Genomic DNA, 21,439 nt, shown 5'->3' with positions numbered 1-21,439 from the left:
GGAATGATGCTTACAAAGACAAGACTGGGCTGAAAAGAAGTTCTGCTTGTGCACAAGTTAACTCATGGGGAGGTTATTAGTTGGGCTTATCAAAGGGTGGGTCAGCAGACAGGAAAATCCCAAACCTATCTGTTTCTCGTTTGGACAGCTATGCCTGTTTTGTCACTGTTACTAATCCCCTCCTCTTTCCCAAAAAGCTTTGTCAGTGCTGTGTGGATAAAGGGCTGCTGGGTGCCCCTTCCCTTGCGCTTCCTGGAGGTGGGGATGGTTGCTGTGGTCAAAGACATTAAGCAGCAGAGCCAGATCCCCTCTTCCACTTATGCTGGTACACAGCTTGGAGCCGAGTCACTTCTTTGGATGAGATGCTCTTTCCTGTGGCTGGAAGTTGCATCAGAAGTTCACCGCAGAGGACAGCTGAGCCACCAGGCACCAGCCAGCCAGCGCCTGGCAGGGTGCTTCTGAACTGCTTTCATGGGCTTTATCCAGGTAATTCCCTGCTGTACTGTGAGCTGATTCACAGCAAGGACAGGCACACGCCACCAAAGTGCTGGAGCTGGTCACTGGCCATATGGAAACTACACAATGTGCTTTTAAAGTGCTGTGACAAATATCCTCTGCTCACAGCCAGTCTCCACGCTGAATGCTCAATGCTCAGTGAAAAGGTCTAGAAACTACCTGGACTGACTCCTTCCCATGGGCACCATTGCTAAGTCAACAAAGCTGCAGTACAAATGCATGTGTCCCATTGTTAAGGGTGGGAGAGCCCAAACTGACGGGTTTGTCAGGAACACCCACAAAGATCCCTAGACACAGAGCAACCCAGTTTAAAGCTCCAAAGGCCAGCGCCTTGAAACAGCAGGAGCCAAGCATGGTCAAACAACATACAAACATTTGTTTTCCTGCTTCATATCCTTCCCAGTCCTTTCCTTAAGAAACATAGAGGATTAACAATTTTGGACGCAGAGCCTGAGTTCACACAAATGTGCATGAAACCAGCAAACAATACCCCCATTAAACACATGGAGAAGCTCAGAGGCTGGAGCAACTCACCTCCAAGAACTTCACCCAAGTCCCACAGGAAGGCTACAGCAGAGCCAGAAATAGAGCCCAGACCTCCTGACTCCAAGCCCTGGGCCCTAACAAAAACACCGGCTTCCCTCCACCATCGCTCTCTTCATACACTACATTGACCAGACTGGAAAAGGCATTCAAAGTAAATAAAACCCACTTCTTGAGCCAAGTTTCAAAAACCATTTTCTTGTCATGGCTGGTTTTTCTTTCCAGCTAGACGTTAGGCAGTCTCCACCAAGTGAGACAGCTCTCCTTTATTCTCCAGGAAACACAGTTGTCTCCCACATGTTGCACTCAGTGTAGCTCAAACAAATGTTTTAGGAAATTCCCTCTAACTCGGTGGAATTGTGAGCTTGGCAGTGGCGCGCTGGAAACGGGGCTGAAACATTGCCTGGGGGCTCTTTTATTATTTTTCCTTTTTAAAGCATTCAGGAGAGCTCAGGCTTCAGACAGGCTGCTGAGGAAGACAGAAACTCATGTTACATGTGAGGGATTTGGCAGGCCCGAGCACAGAAATTTCCAGAAGTGTTTGCGTGGCAACAGCTCTGTGCCAATCCACATTTTTCAGCTATTCTGGCCGGATGCCCGGCCGACAAGAAAGTCTTGTATCTCCACGCAGTTCACTGGCTTCCCTGAGGAGTTTCCATCCTGCATGGCAACATTGGATAATCTCATTTGCGCGCCAGAAAAACTCCTGCTACTTACACTGTTACTAAATACCAGATGTGCTTAATAAAGAGTAAGTGGAGCCAAACCTAGGGTAATCACATAACCTATCATTAACATTTTCTAAAAACAAAAAAAAACCCAGCCATTGGAACAGCAGATTACTGTTTTGCTTTGTTTGCTTTACGCCCTGTTACGGGAACCCCTGGGGTGCTGGGAAGGGAGCACGGCAGGAGCAGACAGCTCTGGCACTGCCGATGACATTGTTTACAATCACACCCCTGCACATCTGAAACATGTGTGAGAAAGTAAAGGCTAAGCAGATTTCCCCTGCGCTGGGGAGGGAGGGGAGGATTGCAGCAGGAAGTCTACGCCACCGAGAAAGTGCTGGAATCCTGTTTCTTCATCCTGGGGAGGTGGCCAGGGAGGGGGCATGCAGCGAGGGGGGCGTGAGTTTGGTCCTTCATGACGTGTAAGTCCCCAGGTCCCCAGTGCATGTGGAAGAGGGAGTGGGCCTTGTTCCTTGAAATTTAATGATGGCAAAAATCCTCCAAGCCCATTTAATATATGTTTTTGTGTGAGTCAGGGGGACAGTCACTGCACAAGATGCGTGCGCCCATTTATTATGGATTTAAATGGATGTTGCACATGTGCATATCTGATGCTGACCAGAACCTTGAGGGAAATAGCTAAGTCACGACAATGGCGAGTGAATTCTGCTGCGATGGGCTGTTGCGAGAAGGAGGGAGACATAGGGATCTGTATGCACTGTGACATCTGCAACCCCTGTGCGCCCCTCAGAATGGAAGGCCCAGTATGGCTCAGCCCAGAGCCCTACTACCCACCAGGCTGTAAGGGGGAGCAAACCTCCCTGAAACAAGACATGGGTGAAAAAGCTGGTTTCTCCCACAGCTCTTTCTCTGGTTGACACAGAGCAATGGAGTTAAGCAACTTAAAAAGAGGTTTTGACCTTATTTCAGAGTCAACTGCTACCCAGAAGGAAGAGCAGCCTGGTAAACGCATGCTAACAGGGTCCTTCCAAGGATGCCCGTCCCTTGCAGATCTGCTTGCTCAGGCTTGGTGGAAACCGAGGCAAGGGGATGGGAGCAGGGACAAGCCCAGGCCTTGCTGGTTGTGTGCATGGAGGCGGGGAGCAGTGAGTCACCCTGATCATGCAACAGCCCGGAGTGGTGCCATTGCTCCAGTCCCTCAAGCAAAACTCTGACCCACCTCAGTGGGAGTTGCAACTATGCAAAGCTGAGATATCTGATGCCAGGAGCCGTGCCAAGGGCACAGGGTGAGGAGGTCACAGCGGGTGTCAGCCTGCCTCAGCCCGGGAGCAGAGAGGCAGCAACAGCCCAGAGCTCACATGGCTCCCAATGTGACTGAGCTCCAGTGTTTTCCAAAGGCTGGCTGCAAGAAGAGAGAAGCCCACAGACCAGGGAAATGCAATGGTCTTGATGCTGCAAGACCCTCGCTGCTCATTGCGCCAACCATGCAAGGTCGGGCCCAGACTCCGCTTCACCCCACAGATTGAGCAGGGCTTGACTTAAAGGCTGTGCAAAGTGTCAGCGAGCAGCACTGCTGCTGCCTGTGCTGCCCCCAGGACAAACAGATGGTGCAATCCTGCACTCCCAGCACAGGAGCCAGCTGCACAATGGGAGCGATGGAGCAGCTTTTGCCTGATGTAAGTATTGCCTGGCTGGCCCCCAGCCACAGGCTTAGGGCAGCCGATGACTCAGGGCACCATGAAACAGCCATGTCCACACCACCTATTGTGCCTGCACCGCAGTCTGGAGAGCTGGGTTTGCTGCTGCCACTGTTTAGAGGCTGGCCTGAGAAAGGATGTGGTTAGTCCAGCTGGGGGGTGAAGCTCTAGGTCATTTGGGTCTTGCCCCACATCTCCCACCTCTAGCTCTATGGCTGAAGTGGCCATGGCTGCTCAACTTTCAGCTGACAAGACTCAGTTTTGCCTGTGCTGCTAAGCCTCAAGGAGGGTCTAAACATCCTCCAATGTGTACCAATGCCGTTGCTGGCACCTTTCCTTTTCAGCATAATGTCCTGGGAGGGCTAAGGGAGAGGTGTGTGACCTGGCAGACAGAGCAGGAGACAAGCAGCCTCCTCCACCCACAGCACTGTGTGACCAGCTTTCCTAAACTAAAAGCCCAGGACAGCAGAGAAGTAGCCATCAGCTCACTCCCATGGTGTTCCCACTCTGTGCCAGCCAGAAGATGTGGTATCAGTGGAGCTGCTGGTTTGGGGAAGCCTCACCCAACGAGCTATGGGCAGTGTGCAAGAGAGCAGAGGACACAATCAGGTAGTGGCTGCCCAGCACTGCAGTACTGTTTCCACTTCAGGCTTTAAGGACCTTCTAAAAGCCAGGAAACAGCAGAGGAGAAGAACTGATCAGCTGCATAAAGGCACTCTTTGCTTCCCTTCAGTGCTGGCCAGGACTCCCACACTGCCAATACCCACCCCACCCTGACAGGCACCTCCAGTCAGGTGCCTCCCTCTTGGTCTCCTCCTAGGAGGCTGAAAGGATGCTTGGGCAAGGCTGCAAGTATCTGGAAACACCCCACCAGATCTGCCCCTTCCTCACTGCACTGCCCAGGCCATTCACTTCAGCTCATAGGTGAGCCAACTAATAGATGCTTTCCTACATCTGCTTCCAGGAGTGCAGCAACCTTACTGTTCTTTGGAATTTGGTTTGTTTGTTGTGTTATCAAGGGGAACCCATCAGATGGTCCTGAAAATGAACACCTAACCTCATCCCCAGTTGGCAGCAGGAAGGAGAGGCTCCTGCCAAGCAGTCACAAGGCATGTCACAAACAGCTTGCTTCACCTCCCTGCCAGGGAACAAAGTCCATTGCGATTAGGAGACTTCGGCCCACAAAGTGAGGATGTTTTCCCTGGCTCCAGTTCCCATTGGACAGGCTCATAAAAGACCAAGCCCTGCTGCTCAAAATTTCAGTGAAGGACTTATTTCTTGTATTTAGAGCCTCTTTTTTGTGAAAGGCAAGTCTTTTTAACCTATATTGTTGACGTACTGACTGTTGCTGTGACCTCTTCTTTGCTATTCTTCATGTCCAGCCATGTCACTCCTGGCACGCAAGGTCACAAGAGGCCAGTGTGGCTGGCCCATTGGACAAGCCCAGCCTCCTTGTCAGAAAGGCAAATTTAATGCAGAGCTTGCTGCTCGTGAGCTTTACAGTGGATCAGGATGCACATGGGGTTTTTTCTGTTCTGCCGTGCCCATGTGCAGGGGTCAGGCAGAACTGGATCTGCACTTGGCAAGGCATTGTAAAGGTCTGAACCACAGGGGAGTCCTTGGCCTGAGGAGCTATCTGTCTCAAGAAAGAAAGGCAATAAAAAGGATTGAATAAGGAAGCAGAGGGGACATAACATGAGTTTGCAAATAACACCACAGTGCCATGGTCAGTGTGAAAAGAGGTGGAGTTTAAGGTCTTTATTAGGAAGGAGCTAAGGGAGAGGCATAGGAAGGGCAAGGGCAGGAAAGAGCAGGGAGGGCAGATGAGATGAGGCTGAGAGGAAGGAGAAGGTGAAAGGGGAGATAACTATCACAGGTCCCACTATACTGTCTTCTGTTTCCCAGCAGCCAAGAGATACAGAAAGGGCACAAAATGGTTCATCATGTGGAGTAAAGATACAGGGGGTGACTGCTTCATCATTTAATTTCTTACACTGGTGAGCCTAACCTGACCCTATCTTTTCCCATGTCGTGGGACTGCAGTATCTGTTCAAACAACTTCTCCTAGTCTCCATCAATCAGAGCCAAAGTTGGACAAGCAGGCAACACAATGTCAGGGAGCAACTGCAACCTAATGCACACAGGAAAAATCTGTTAGAGCTCTCCAACACATTGACAGGTTTTATCTTATCTGTTGCCAGGAGGGACAAAGAGCTAGGGGGACAGTGAAGGTCAATCAGGGACTTAGGATAGCTCAGAACAAGGGAATAACTGATTACACTGAAGGACATTGCATTTGCAATTAAGACTGAACTCCAGCAGTATGGGGGAAGTGAGTTTCTCTTCCCCAGCCCAACATACAAAAGGCTCCCCATTATTCAGGCCAACAACCATGTTGGAAGCGTCATTCCCCCCTCCTGACTCCCCTACCATATCCTGAATGAGGGAGGGGGATGAGCAATAAGCCTGTAAGTATTTACAAGAAAAAGGCTTAGCACAAAGTGCTTCTGGACACAGCTCTGTTGCCAGTAAAAAGCATGATGAAAAGCATACTTTCTTTGATGAAGCCTCATTTGAGTGGTTTATGGGTAAAGGTGAATCTAGTATATATCATATTTGTCTGATAGCAAACAGAGCCCACTTGTGAAATCCATCTGACTAGATCATCTGAGAAAATCTTCATGAAACATCTGTGAGCATTGAATTACTCCATTGTTGTCAGGGTTTCAGCTGGAAATTGTTCTGGATGTGAAGGAATACTGGGTCACTAGTGGCCTATTTCTTATTAAATGCTCTGGGTTTAGGAACTTTGAGGACATGTAAGTATTTTTTCCATTTGCAGCTTCACATGAAGCAAAACACTAGATAAAGATAAATAATTGGAGCAACTTGGCTTTTGCTTGAGTAATAAACACCCAGGTTATTGCTGTGTTAAGAAAATATGTGAAAATATGTGAAGAGCACTTTTAACCTTCTAGAAGAGAATAGCTCTGTCGCTGATCCAGATTAACAGGCCTTAAGATGCAACTGCTGTGGGCCAAAGAGGAAGGTATGTGCTGTGGTTATGCCCTGGAGGGAGACTCAGCATATCTGTTTTAACCTCCCAGCTCTGTTGTTGACATCCTATTGCTTTATCTATCTCTCTGGCTTTAGTGCAGCAAATTGAGAGCACGAAAACTAATTGATTGTTTGTGGTTTTAGAGTTATATACTCTGCTGGATGGCCCTTAAATCCCCTAGTCAAAACCAGCAAGCATAAGATGCCACCCCTGCCAGCTTCAGCCTGGAGAAAGCAGTTTCATGCTCCAGGAACCCGCTAGGAATATACAAAGGCTGCAGCCTCTGGACACCCTCTCCATCACCTCTGTTCACTAGCAAAGCTTTGCAGGTTATCTCTCAGGTTTTCAGGAGGGAGGGGGAAAGTAATCACAGCTTTCCAGATTCAGTCTGCCCCTTAATGGACTTTTGGCTGCTTAAGGGCCACCTGCCAACGTCCCTGCTAGTCCAGCCTGCTGTCAAGCCAGCCTTCTCTCACTTCATTTCCTTGGCTGTTAAATGATGCTGAAGTCACGGTCAGGGCTTCAGCTGCAGTGAAACAAGAACCTTCATGGAAACACCTCCTGAAAGAATGAAATGTGTGAAATAAAACTGGCTTAGGTGTTTGAATGCTGTGTCTGTGTGTCGCATAGCTGTGATCTTGGCCTGCAGCTGGTAGTAGGGAGTTTGCTGGTGCAAGCTAGGTGACATCAGGTCCAGACCCCTCCCATGACAACTTCCACCACTTCAGGTGCTGCTTAAAGCACTGCACCCTGCCCAAATGCCTGGCAGTTCTTGTCTTTTACCTCAGACACACAACCTTTAAGACAACAGGAGCAAGCTGGGAGAGGCCACAGCCATTGCCCAGCTCTGTGTCTCAGCCACACATGCCGCCCTACTCATATAAATGTTGAGGGGTGATCTCAGGGTTGATGCATTGACAACCTCCTTCACAGGCTCACCAGAGGGTTGCCATGGCTGGCTCTGCTCCCCCTGTCATCTGCAGCTGGGACTGTGCTGGCTGCAGCTCCCGGGATGGCTCCTACTGCCGGGGGTGACAATGGGCACAAGTCCTCACCTGGTCATGTCTCTCCACCATCCTACTGGGGGGCTCAGGAGCCTCCTCATCCTTCTGTTCCACCAGTGAGGCTCCCTTTCACTTCCCACATCTGTGCCATGGCCTTGCAGCTATAACACTGCTGCAAAAAAATGATGTCCAGACACCAGCAAGACAAACTCCTTGCAGCTGAAGCCCAAGTGGAGAGCAGAGCAGCTGTCATCGAGCAAGCTGGTGGAGGCATGAGGAGAGACCACCCCTGCCCTCAGTGTTTAACATGCAAAGGATCATGACCCTTTTCGGGTGTTACTGAGAGGAACAGAGGCAGACAGCTAGTAGGATCTCCCAGTATCATACAGAAAATGCATTACATGATGAGGAATGAACCCAGGTTTCCTAATTCCCAGTCCAACAGCAGCCATGGTACTGATTCCTGCCCAGTACAGGCCATCAGGATCCCTTCAGCATTTTGAAAAGCCAGCTAACTATTTATGGCTGCTGCATATAATACTCCAGTAAGCAGCATCTTTATGTATTTTATACACTTACTCCAAGCTTCCTTAAGTACCCCACAGACATGGTGAATTTCTGAGAGTAATATTTCCTCCTTTTTCCCAGAGTAGCGAACATCTGGGACTACTGAGATATCATCTTGTGGCATTGGCTGACTTTTTTCTTTAATGAGTTTCTGTGTAACAACTTCATGATGTTTTTCCTGGGAGGACAACTGTCTCATCTAAAACTTGTTTCACATATTCTTTTATAGAAGGATGTTTTATGCTAAGCTCTTGAAAGAATTTCCCTTCCTGATCCGTCCCCACCTTTCTCTTTTTAATTCCTCCCAAATGTCTCTCTGATGCTTAACCTATAGGTCGCCCTATTCACCAAAAACAAAGCAAAATGCTGTTTTGAATAAGCTCAGGATACATGGATGTCATTTCTGAATATTAGCGGAATGTTACCAACTTTATTTGATCCCATTTGCCGGAGCAGCCTGAATTTCTCAGGGGCAGGGTTTTTTTTTAATCCTAGTTCATTATTGTTCAAACTCATCAAGTAAATGGCTGTGGAGCGGAAACTTGAATGGGCTTGTTTAATAAACAGGCGAAGTCATTCATCTGCAGCATAGCAGCTCTGCAGCAAGGCTATGTCTTCCCTCTTTGCTTCTTACTGGGTCTGCATCAGAAGCAGCTATGTTAAACCCTGGCAGGGAAATGATAGAGTAAATCTTTGCCTTCATGCTAACTGCTTTTGATTCTCCCCCCACCCGGCCAAGAAATCATTGCTGAAGCAAATGGTCTGATTGTTTCCATGGGTCAATAGCCTATTTTAAATTTGTATCTCACTTGGCACTGCTGAGGACACTGGCCCCATGGCAGGCTGTGTTCTTTATCTGAGTGAGTGACGGCCAAAGCAGCAACCCACTCAGGCCCCAGACTGTAGCCTTGGGATCTGTTGATCTGCAGTTCCCTACATTTCTTATCATCACTGCCATGGAGAATAGAGATAGGCTGTGAAAGCATGGCACCTGCTGGCTTTGGAAAACTATCCCTAAGCTGTGAGGCTGGGAATACCCTTGCAAGCTAGGAACTGCACTGAGACTCTTTACCCCCCTGACTTGCCCTACATTTGCGCTAAGGATCACATCCTCAGCTGGCATGAATGGGTGCATGAAAAATCGGTGGAGCCCTGCCAGGTAACAGCAGCTGAAGATCTGGCGCCTGAATCTATTTCTTATACTTAAAACTTGCTATTTTTGCACAGCCTTTGGTGTCACAGTAATGCCGGAAAAGCACCCAGCTGTGTTTCCCCCATGAAAGGGTGGATGTAAGATTTTGTTGCTGGACACTCGCACCAAAGACACGTTCAAGACAGATAACTGCTAGCATCTGTCACAATGTCATTTCTGCACCAAGCAAAGTGCGTGGGAGCCCTGCCTGTCCCCTCTGCTCCCTGCCTGCTAAAACCCAACTGAAACTCATTACATACCACGAATACCAGCGTTCCCACAAAGCCTGTGCTGCTTGGAGGAGGAAGCTCTCCCTCACTCCCTTTTTTTCCTTCCGCCCTGCTTGGCTAGGTCTTTGGCAGAGCCCCAGGACTCTGGAAGGGGGAGAGGAGGGAGGGTTGGGAGGGCAGCAACTTCCCGAGCATACCCACGGCTTCATTTGGGTCTGCGGTACTGCCTGCTGATTTCCACTTCACAGATGCTGCTGAGCTCTGCCACCAAGAGACAAATCCCAGACGGGGAAGGGAGCGTGGTGGGGAGGGAAGAGATGAAAGCAGAAAAGAGCCACATTTATTAAGCTGTTTTTCTTTCAGTGAAAAGAAGCATTTATCAGTGATTTCACATATCATGTGAGATGTGGCTCCCTGCCAATTTCTAAGGATGCAAAAAAGCCACTGACATCACTTGCTAAATATAGAGCAGCTCCTGTTTTAGGTGAATAAATAATGCAGATGCAAAAGCCCAGGTCTTCAATTACACATTCATTACCATCTGTCTGTCAGGTTCTCATCATAGGAGAACAACGTCCGACTCCGGCAAGGAGTGACAGGTGAAGAATGCAAAACAACTGCAAACAATAGGTGATTAAGCAGAATTTCCTTGTTCTCTGCTTCTTTCTTACAGCTACATTTCATTTCAGCAGTAATCCATGGTGTAGCTTTTCCAGCTCAGCTCTGCCACCTCTCTCCCTTTCCCTTCAAGCCAAGCTGGAGAAAAAAGCCTGGGTGGGGAAAGCCTGAACAATGAACATGGCCAAAATGTGGAAACTTCCCTAAGCACTTAGCAGGGGGCGGGGGCCGGGGGGGTGTGGGGTGTGGGGATGTCTGTGTGGGGGGTGGAACCAGAAGAAAGAAAAAGGAAAAAATAAAAAGGGGTGACTGCAAACAGTAAAGCAGCAGCATCCCCCTGTGAAAGAGAAGTTTTCCATACTCTGTCAGAGAGAGGTTTTAATTAGGATCTCCCAATGCTAATCACTCTTGATTTCTCTACCGGTTTTATTTAAGGCACCCATTTTAACCATCACACAAGCAAACCTGTAGCTGGCCCCATAGGATATTATTTTAGCTCTCAAAAAGCACCCCAAGAATGATTAGGGTTGATAATAAAACCCAATCAATATTTCCCCTCTTTTCTTCCTTCAGATCAAAGCCACTGAGCAGGAGGAAGCAGCGTCCCAGCCCATCCTTAATGGTGGAGAACAGATACAGGAGAGCAGGAAACAAGAAGACAATGCGCCATCAAAGCTGCTGCAAGGTGTTGGATCAATGACAACATCTGCATGAGGGTCTGGGCTACAATAGAAGCTGTTACCATGGGAACGGGTGCAAAAGCATCAGGCGGGAAGGAGCAGGCAATGATGAAAGGTGGGAAAGTGGGAGAGGGTATTTTTAGATCGCTTAGGAGGAATGCCACACAATGACATCATCCTATCTCATTATTTGCACCCATGCTGTATAACGCATTGTGGCGTCTGCCCCAGGCTGTTAAATGGGAAAACATTATTATGGATGTGAATTACAAATACTGCGGTGAAACTTGAGCTTAGGAGTTATTAGGCATCACTATTCTGTAATAAAGGAGAGCATTTAATACACTGTGCTCTACAGATCCACTGTATAGCACAAGAAGCATTGTGTCTAGGATTTTAATATTCTCAGAAGGTAATTATGAGTCATCCTTTTATTGTTATGAAGAAGCAGAGTGCAAATAATTTTATACATTTGATATCCCACAGATCAACAAGCCTTTTGCACTGGAGAAACATGGCCTAATTTTCCAGAGCGCTGCATGCCAACATGCTCTGAGAGAATGTGGTAGTAGTGGTAGGGGCCCAGCACTGCCAAAAACCCAGCCATCTGTGTCACATGTGAAAGAAGCCTCATTAATCTCGGAAATACAAAGTGTACGTTTCACTGCCTCTGTTCAGCTCTTTAGGTAGGGCCAGACCCTTTTTACAGTTAAGAACTCTGCAGATACCCATGGCATCTGCTAAATGCCCCCTGATTTGGGGGGCCAGGGAGGGAAAATTCTGACTGTCAGGCACTGTTCCTGACTGACAGAGGGGAAAGCCTCCAGCCTGGAGAGGTGAAACAAGCCAGGTCTCGTCTGCCTTGCACTGGATTGCGGGTGCCCAGAGCCTGCTGCACTGGAGAGGCTGGAATCGCTATTCCTGTCACGCTGCCGGTGGTGAAGTTGGAAGGATAAACCCAGAGGAATGTGTTTCTTGTGACTGCAAAACTCTGAGCCTGCTCTCTGCCCTGAAATAACCATCGGTAAATGCTGTGTTCAGCCAGTGCGTGTCCTCAGCCACTGGGGCCTGTCACTGGAGATGGGCAAGGACTGAAATTCCCAACCCATGCTGATACCCACCAGTACTGCCAAAATACCACCAGGTGAGTGACAGGGCTTGCCCTAGCTCTTGCCCTGTGCAGAACAGAGCACGTGGGTCCTCAGCCATTTGTTTTTGCACTTTGGACTAACCCCTGCGTCAGCAGGCGAGGACTGGAGGAGGATAACCGGAGCGGTGCCAGGGCAGCAGGCACAGGGCAGCAGCAGAGCACAGGCTGGCTGCGAGGAGGGAGCTAGGCTGATGTCATGCCATAGCACTTCTCCTTGTGAGATAAATATACCCTCCCGTGCCTGCCCACCCTTCCCTGCTCCGCGACGCTCTGCCACCCTTCCCAAGGACTGGGAGCGGGTGGGTTGGGGTGAGCAGCCCCACCCCCAGCCTCCCGGGACCTGCCGCAAAAGGCGCTGGTGCACAACCCAGCCAACTGGGGAAACAGAGCAAGAAATAGCCCAGAGACAATGGCGAATGAGCAGAAACACAAGCCGTCCGGGGAGTTACCACCTGGCTGTAGGCAGAGGGTGCTTAAAGCAAGGACAGCAGGTAGCGAAGCCGTATGTTCATTTTTTTTCACTGTGCAATCATGATGTGCAACTCTTCTTTCTGCTTAAGCTCCCCTTCCTCACAGAAGATCTGACTCTTTAAATATATAATAAAGAGTAAAACATGCTGGTGTATGTGTGCTACTTCTGATGCATCTTTGGGAGGAGAATATGAACGTTATCCAATACAGCACTGTTCAGAGTGCCAAGGGTCCCCTAGGGCACATCTACGAAGCAGGACTAGAAAAGGTGAGTGAATTTAGCTGAGCCTGAAAAAACACCACCTGAAGACATTTTCTTTCCTTGTATGAATGCAGCCTTCTAGCTCCAACATCTCTGAGTCCGTTGCACTTTAATCTCCTAACTTAACTAGCCCATGCCTGAAACAGCATCATTTTTAATAATATCATTGTCTACTTTGACCTATTCTGTACATCAGCTTCATTCAGCTTAACCTCACCCCCCTTTCCTCGTTAAGTTAATGCCCAGCACAATACTTCTACTTTCTTCCTGGCAGCTCTTTTTTGGCATGTCTCATTTTATTTTATTTTTGAGGAAGGAGGTTAGGGTTCTACATCTTACAATATTAGTGTTGGATACAGATGAAACAATATTTCATACAACTTATCATTTAATTTGTATTATGTGTTAGCTTTGGCAGTACAGGCATTGTAGCCATGCCAGTAAAGAAACTTTGATCTGAATGAGTGTAAAACTCAGACAGGCTTGAAGAAGGGTTGCAAAAAATAATTTCAAATATTAAAAATCTAGCCCATGTTTTTAGTCATGTAGGTGCTCTTGATGACCTAAATATCCCATTTTATAAGAGGCATGACCTCTCTGCAAGAATCAAGGACCATTTTAGGACAGCATACAACTTGGGACGAGAAGTCACTTTGGACACATGGAATTCACCAGACACATTTTGGGCACTGCCCCAGCCTGAATCACAGGAGTTGTGGACATGTATGGCTTGAGGAACCTCCAGGGATTAGCCAGCCCCTCTTCCCCTCCCATTCCCGCTCTTCCTGTCTGATATCCTTGACTGATATTTGTTTAACCTTTTTAAAATATCTTTGGAGATGGGAACAGCCCTCCACCAGGGCTCACTTCTCCTGCTGGTGGCATCATGTTTTTCCTTTAGCTATAACCCAGGTCACTCTCACCAAGAAACACCTTTTCTGCCTACATGGAGACCAGTTGGTCTAATGGCAGTCCTCACATATTTGAAACATTGCCATGTCTGCCCTCATCCTCCACTCTTCCAGCCTGGACAAACTAGTCCTTTCAACCTTACTTTCAACATCTTTCAGGCTACCACCATGCCCCGCTCTCTTCCGACAGATTTTACACATGTTTTCTATCCCATGACTTTACTCATTAATGGTATATATAATAGCAGCATGATCCAGCACTGTCTGCTTGCTTGCTGCTCTCCCTTCCCAATAGCCTCTCCCAGTACTGGGGCAGTGCACACCCTTGCCTGTGAGACACGGGAGGGATGTGGGTTTGCCACCAGTGATGGCAGCCCCCTAAAGATAGTGGTAAAGTACATCCTTCCACACTCAGCACCTTGGTGCTGCAGGTAACTGGCATTAGAGCCTAGCGCCTGACATAGGCATGGCTCCATCCAAAATTAAAAAGCTGCTCCTATCTGTGTATGCGTGCATTGGGGTGTTAAACTTCAAGCCTGTAGGCAGAAAAGTGAGGCTTGGTTTGGCTTGGCAGGACCACTGAAGCTTGGGCTACCAGAAACGTCTATTGAGTGAGTTTGTGTAGCTTCACCTCAGGCTTGCCAGTCACCCAGCTGAACAATTAAAGGAAATATCAGTTCAGTTGCAGGTTGCAGCACACTCATAGCCCTGCCTTCAATTAATAAAATTAATCATTCTCACTGGTTCTCTAATCAGTCCAATCCTCAGTGGTGTAAATTACGCTAGCAGATGTATAATCAGGGAAGTTTTCCAAATTAACCTAAAAAAAAAACAAAACCAAGAACCCATTGAGTTTCTCTAGTGTTGGCTGAGTTGAGCAAAGGCTGTCTAAACCAAGTGCAACACAAAACTGGGCGGCAACAACTGTACCTGGTGAAAGCCAATGGAACAACAATGATCCTGGAAAGGAAGGTTTCGATTCAAGTTGAAGACAGACCCCCATTCCAGGCTGGTCTTTCCCTTCTGACCCTGCCTAGATGCTGAGGACATGCCTGCAAGCCCTTGTTTGTACGGAAATCCCACTAGATCCTGCTCAGCACCTCAGGAAAGGTCCCAGTCCCTTTGATTGGCAGACCTGTCGGAAATATATAAATCTCAGCACATGACTAGGAATAACACATGGAGGGTGGTGTCACCACATCAATTGCTTTCAGCCTCTGCTAAATGTACCCCCACCAGCAGCCTCAGTCTGGCTATTGAACTGAAGGTAATATCAGCTTGACAGCTTCAGCATGGTTTTGTCTTCTCACCACTTCTGTGGTGACAAACACCTTGGAGTGCCCGGTGGAGAAATGAAGGTGGCTGTTGCACGATAGGATGTTCATCTACTGACCTGGATCTGCAAAGGATGTTGGGCCACTTTACTCTCCATAGAGACATGGATTGAAATAACTATCCTGGTGTGTACTGAGTATCAAAAAAGAGGGCATGTCAGAATTTCAAATGCAGCATTGGAGCCTTTAAAGGAAAACAGTGAAACAAAGCAGCAAACTGATTTACAAGTGCAGTGCCTGCACGACCTGGGGGCACAAAGAGTTCAGATGGGGCCCAGCCTGCTGTTTTCTGTGCCTACTGTTTTATTATGCAAAATAAAAATAAAATGGATTCCAGCAAATAATGGTTAATATTTGATGATATAATTATGCCTTATTAATGCAACGTTCTTTCTTTTGCAAATTAAATTTTCACAGGAATTCATCACCCATTTCATTTTTATTATTTAGGCCATGAGTATGTCACAGTTGTTTGTTATGTGCTTTCATAACCATTTGATTAATATTAAATGCTTAAAATAAAAAGCCCATTTATAGTTTAGTTATAATGGCCCTACAAAAATATTATGAATACGAGTCAGTATTTATGGCCCACATTAGTTGTTAGTACTACTTTTGATATTTTTAGTGCTGTACAGGACATGCACAGTCCATTGCATATGAAAAATAGTTTAATTTTCAGGAGCTTTGTAATGATCCATAAACTAGAGAGTTTTCTTTGCCATGCTGCACGAACCCTCACCGTCCTCCCATTCCCAAGTCTTTCATCCTGAAGAAGGCAAACTTGAGGGAGGGACCAACCTACCCTATCTGTGTTCATGGAAGAGCAGATGTCCTAAAAGGCATGAACACAGGAGTTGCAAACTTTGAAACTCCCAGCAACTCGGCTCCAGTCCACCCAAATGTACAGATCTGGACCACAGCTGGGCAGAAACTGGGGAATTATCTCACAGGTCTGTAAGGCATCTTTCATGCCTGTTAGATGTGGTAATAAACTAAACCTCGTATGTTTGACAATTACCCCATATAGAAAAGCTCCTTGTGGCCACTGCAGTGGGTAGCTGCAGTCAGCACCTGCTGCTGTGGGTTTCAGGCTCTGAAGATAAACGGAAGGAACAGTGTCCTCTGCAGCACCAGCAGCAGCATTAGGTTTTCTGCTCCAGTAGCTCAAGCAATTCCAAGTGCTTCAGGTGGATTTTTTTACAGTACTACAGAGAAGTGTTGTGGTTTCTACTAACAAAAACAAAAAGGACAAAAAATACCCTCCTGAGCACTCCCCCTGCTCTCTGCTAACCCCCTGTGAATCAAGCAATCCCATTCAACATTTTCAGGTGGATCAAAACTGCCACAGTCATTATCGTGTGTGCAGGATGTTAGTCCTAAACCAGGGACAAAACAAAGGCCTTACTTTCCTTTTGCTACACTGGCTTGGTGTTCTGTCAGCTTTGACAATATCCTTACCGACTTTAAATGTCACTTTATCTCCTACTGGCCACAGCCTCTGTGCACAGAGCATCTTCTTCTCAGCTTCAGTTATGCTGGAACAGTGGAAGTGGTGGCAGGGATGGGTGTTGTTGTCTGCAGACCCACGTTTCCTGCTGTCATCAGGATGTTTAGCAAACCCTGGGATCTGATTTTCCTCCTGGGCTTTTAGGAGACTTGGTAGATTTCTGCCACACACCTCGTGTTCATTTAAAGTGGTGTAAAGTGAGTAAGAAATCTCCCCTTGTCTGTCCTGGTGGCTTCCCATCCATCTTGCCTCGCTGTGCCTGACTTGAGGAGGTGAACTGTTGCAATGGTGAGTCTGTAAGGCAGCACTATGCTCCTCACCTGTGTGAAGCCAACTAATGGTGCCAGACTTTGGCAAGTTAAACAGTCCTTGTAAATATTCTCTGTTGCAAGCCTGCTCCTCTATTTCTGAAATGCTGCCAGACAGCCATCCTATGTTTGTGGTGGGTAATATCCCCTGTGACTCTGAGTTTGCTAGGCAGAGCAAGCAGACACAACCAGCAGCAAAAGGCTTGTATGTTCCTCCTTGGCTTCTGAAGTGACATTTCAAACAAGCAGAGAAAATGTTCCTGAAGGTATAGAGATTTAAGTACCAGAGGTAAAAGCAGCTGCCTGCACCGCCAGCGCTTGCTCTCAAGAACTCGTCCTGATTTTCATTTCGGTTCCCCAGGCTTCAGAAATGTATTAGACATGGTTTTCCACTGAACTGAAACCTCTCATTTTGGGTGATGTTTAACAAAATATTTTCCTTCTGAGGGTGGTTCAGGAACTTTTGGGCTGTGAGAGGATAGGCAGAGTGTGCATGGGCCCGCATGAGTTGTTTTCACCTCTTCCCTCTCTCAAACTCATGCATGCATACACACTCATGACCTCAGTTTGCAGAGGCAGGGGAGCCAGAACCCTATTTCTAAGTGTTGTTGAAGCCCCTGACAAGAGTGGAGGCCCTTTCTGCTACCAGAACTGTGCTTTGTTTCCTTCCAGCGCCACCTTTCCTCTAGGGAAGTAGTAGATGAGCAGGGCCCGGCCCCTCCACCGGAGTCTGGCAGCTGTGCCTGGGCTGGCAGGGCAGTGGTACCTGGAAGGGGATTTGTGTCCCCCAGCCCCCCATGCCACCTGACACTCATTGGGCTGCCACTTTCCATTAGGGGCTGAGCACTTCAAGTTTATCAGCCACCTTCATAAAACAGGCTGCGGAGATGGTTATCAGAGTGGGAAGCTTGATTAATTTGGTTTGAAGGTAACAGCTGCTGTGCAAAATAGATGGCTATCTGCCCCTTGGGTCCCACCTTGCATCTCTGCTAACTTGAAAGGGAAGCAGCCATCCCCAGTTGGAAACACTGCTTTCCTTCAGCTGTTGGGCTTCAGGATCTTTGGAAGGGGGTAGAGCTCTGATATGGAAAGAAGCAGCAAGAGTGTGAGCAACAACTGAATTATACTGTTAAAAATACTCAGTCCTTTGAACAGACTGAAAAAAAGAATAATTGTTTCTTAGAGGCTATGAAGAAAGATGCAGCCACATTATCAGCTAGGGCTAAACAGTGCACTGTACAATGGCAAGGGGGGGATGAAGCCCATTAAGTCACTTTGCCCTGTGTCATTCCTGAAGCGCAGAGCCCAGCCATTTCCGGAGCCTCTGCCATGCGGGGCTCTGCATCAGCCAGGGCCATCAGGCTGCCTCCTGCAAGCTCTGTTTGTTTCTGGAAACTGAAATAACTTACCTTCCAAATCATGACAGGAGAAGGTGCTTTACTTAGGGTTGAAATTGGAGCCAAAATCTATCCCTGGCAATGACTTGAAGGTCACGCACCAGTAAAGAGTTCCTACCCCATCGGTATGTGCTGTTAGACAGATGCTGCTGTTGCTCTTTCTCTGACAGTGACAGATTTTAGGCTTAGCTTGCCACCCTTTCATGGGTGTGTTTGTTTTCTCCCCCAGCCTGCATTGCCTTCCTAATCCTTAACCCCAACTCAAGTTTCATCCACTTGTGTCCTTCCCAAAAGGATGCAATTAGGCACAGCGAGTGCAGATCTTTACAGTAACAGCCAACTCCTTCCTGCCTGCAGACTTCACAGCAATGAGATAGCAATGTGACTTTTCAAGCATGCCCTGCATAGCCTCTGGTCTTGGAAAGGTGACCCCAAGGTGAGCAGAACAGTTCATACACAGCCCCTCTGCCCATTACAGGAGGCTGGGGACAGCCTAGAGGACTCAGAAGTGAAGGCTGGTTAGTTATCCCATGAGATGTGCCTGTGGATATATGCCCCATTGCTGTCCTTTCCCAGCTGGTGGGACACAGCACCATGTGCTAGCCTCTGGCTCCCTTCCTTAGGTACACTGCAGAGGACTTTTACAGGGCAAATGTCTGGGTCTTCACACTCTTTGGAGAGGTTCAGGCTCCCGCAACAGAGGTAATACATTACCAAATCCAGCCATTCCCCGTTGCTCTTATCTGGACTAAGACTCCCACCATGCAGAATAGAGGGGAATGAAGCTCTGAAAGGGCTGCCTTGCTAGCCCGCACCACCACTCTAGTGTCTCTCCATCTCAAGAGGATGATTTTTTTTAAGGCTGCTCTCTGTGGGTGTTTGTCATATAAGGAGACATCAGTGAGAAACACAGCAAGCTGAGGGTTATGAATGGTGGCCATGGGATGGGCAAGTCAGGCAGGGATAAATTGGGACTGGGGAAAGAGGAGCCTCATGCACTACCGATCCCCATGGACAGAGATGGATTAGAGCAAACAGTTGCTTGTATTTATAACCTTCCCAACACCCTGCTGTGCCCGAAGCAGAGGAGCGAGGAAGGATCACAAGACCCTCACTGGCCGGGGCTTGGGAAAGGAAGTCTCTGAAATGTGAACGCTGGACATCCCCCCCGGGGTCAAGATTTTCCATGGTGTCACTCCTGCTGTCACTCGCAGGGATAGCACTCTGGTGAGCTGATCCTCACTCCCCTGCCCGCAGGAGACCTTTTTGGGAGCCCAGAGAGACAACCTAAAGGGAGACAGGGAAAAGGCTGCTCCTCTGGTCCCTGCCTCTCACCCCCTGCTGCTTCCAAGGGCTGGTGGAGCTAATTGATTTATTATGAGTACAGTCCTTTTCAGTGTGTTTATGTTTACTTTTAGGAGATAGAGATGGTACAGATGGCTAATTTGTTTGTTCGGTATTGTTCTTTCTAGCTGCCTAGAGCTGTTTTTGTACTTCTGTATTTGTCATGGTTACTGCATACTCAAAATCTCAAGTGCCTCTTTTCCTGTGCGGTGGAAACCTTACTGTGTATCAGCTGAAAAATCAGAACTGTTTGGGAGGATTCTCTCTTTCACCCCTTTGTCTGGTGCTACCACCCATTGCTTTTGTTTAGGTGGGGAGCTCTGGGAGGCCGAAAGCCAGCTCCAGCACAGAGGTTTCCCAGAACACACAGAAAGCATGGACAATGCTTTTTCCACTGGCTCTGAGAGCCTGCAGAATGGGTCAACTTCCCTGCAGGTTAGGGAGGGACATGGACAGGGACAATAATGCTGCTGGTGAGAAAAATGGTGGTGGTGAGGAGGGAAGCAGCTGAATTTGATCACACAGCATTGCTGCTCACTTGCTGCTGGTGGGAAGAGCAAGCCCGCTGATTAGCATTCCCAAGAATACAATTAGGGGACAAGGCTATTTTCAGCGGTGTCCCCCCCCATGGCTTGTAAAGACACGAGCGCAAAGAAGCCTGGAGTAGGCGCTTCCTCCACCGCAGGCACTGGATGGCTTATATTAGCACAGTGCTCTAAATCCCCTGTAAGTCCTCCCAGAAAGGGAGAGTAAATATAGTTCGTCAAACAGTTATCTTTAGCACACTGTCTCGTCTGCCAGCATGGATCTTTCTGCATGACCTCTTGCTAAGTCAGGGCAGTTTCTTCTTGTTTCCTTACTCCTGCCTGCAATGCCATGCCCTGAGGGGAGCCAGGGCTCCCTGGGGCTGGGAGGAGAGACCACTTCTGTTCCCCTCACTGACCTGCCTCTGTATGGACACAGCTGGGTTATTGACCTTTAGGCCCAGTTTTTCCTATCTGTTTTGAAAGTAAAAAAATATGAGATGGAAGTTCACACAGAAGGATGGTGAAGCTGGTTACCCACCAGCTGCCCTGTGAGCTGGAGCATCGCAGGTCAAATCCCCTGCCCTGTTTCACAGCCAGTCTTCATGCACATCGCAGCAGGCAGTGACATGCCTCCACACAAAATTCTGCATGTCCAATCCACTAATTTTCACACACATAATTTCCTTTCAATTTTTTTATCTCAGCAGTCTCATCCCTTCAGGAAACTGCCACAGGAGAGGGATTGGTGTAACACAAAGCTCAGAAACTCCAATGTAATGAAATGCGGAAGATTTAGAGAGTTAATGGCCCCAGCTGCTACTGTAGCCTTTACTCTCCTGCCTGCACTTGATTTGAGAGGCATCATGTTGCAGCTCCTTCCCCTGTGCCACTCTAGCATGGCTGGGGAACTCTCCAGAACAAGAACAACACAGCTTCAGTGCTGCCTGCCAGCCAGGGAAACCAAACCATGCTCTTTTGTCAGGAGGGCCCCTGCTTCCTCCTGAGCTACTGAGCAGACCTCTTCCACACTCACAGAGGCCAGGACAGAACAGGAGCTGCCTCCAGCATCTTTCTGCAGATGATCGCATCCAACAAACCTCCCTCTGTTGGCAATAACAGAGGGTAGCTCTCTGAGATGGGTATCTGTAAGAAACCTACCCACTGACAGGTAACTATAGCCAAAGGAAAGTCAGACAGCTGCATGCCAGATACATGGCATACAACAACACATATTCTGTGGCCAAATCAATGCAGAGGCACCATCACCATTCCCTGCAACATGGGTTGCATGAGGGGCTCCAATCCATGCACTTTTTTCTCTGTTGGCATCACCTCCATCTTATTGTCCTCTATTAACTTTGAGCAAGTGAGGAAGGAAGATCAGGCAGGAGTTCGTGCATTCAAGGGCTGCCACTCACCTCCCTGCTGGCA

General features: G+C 48.1%; 1 long non-coding RNA gene across 2 annotated transcripts; it reads left to right on the top strand.

Annotated features, from left to right (window-relative positions):
- Positions 1 to 2,729: 2,729 nt before the first annotated feature.
- Positions 2,730 to 12,561, top strand: LOC134175598 (uncharacterized). 2 transcript variants are annotated; one of them, XR_009969064.1, is made up of 2 exons: positions 2,730 to 3,424; positions 10,688 to 12,561. It is a non-coding gene; the product is annotated as an uncharacterized LOC134175598 (long non-coding RNA). The 2 variants fall into 2 exon arrangements; XR_009969063.1 differs by lacking the exon at positions 2,730 to 3,424 and adding an exon at positions 9,682 to 10,126.
- The last annotated feature ends 8,878 nt before the right edge of the window (positions 12,562 to 21,439 follow it).

Source organism: Pezoporus occidentalis, unplaced genomic scaffold (genome assembly GCF_034315485.1).
Source record: "Pezoporus occidentalis ecotype Australia unplaced genomic scaffold, CSIRO_AGI_Poc_V1 ctg7, whole genome shotgun sequence".
NCBI lineage: Eukaryota > Metazoa > Chordata > Aves > Psittaciformes > Psittacidae > Pezoporus > Pezoporus occidentalis.
The sequence above is the reverse complement of the archived record's forward strand: the minus strand, read 5'-3'. Positions and strand labels throughout refer to the sequence as shown.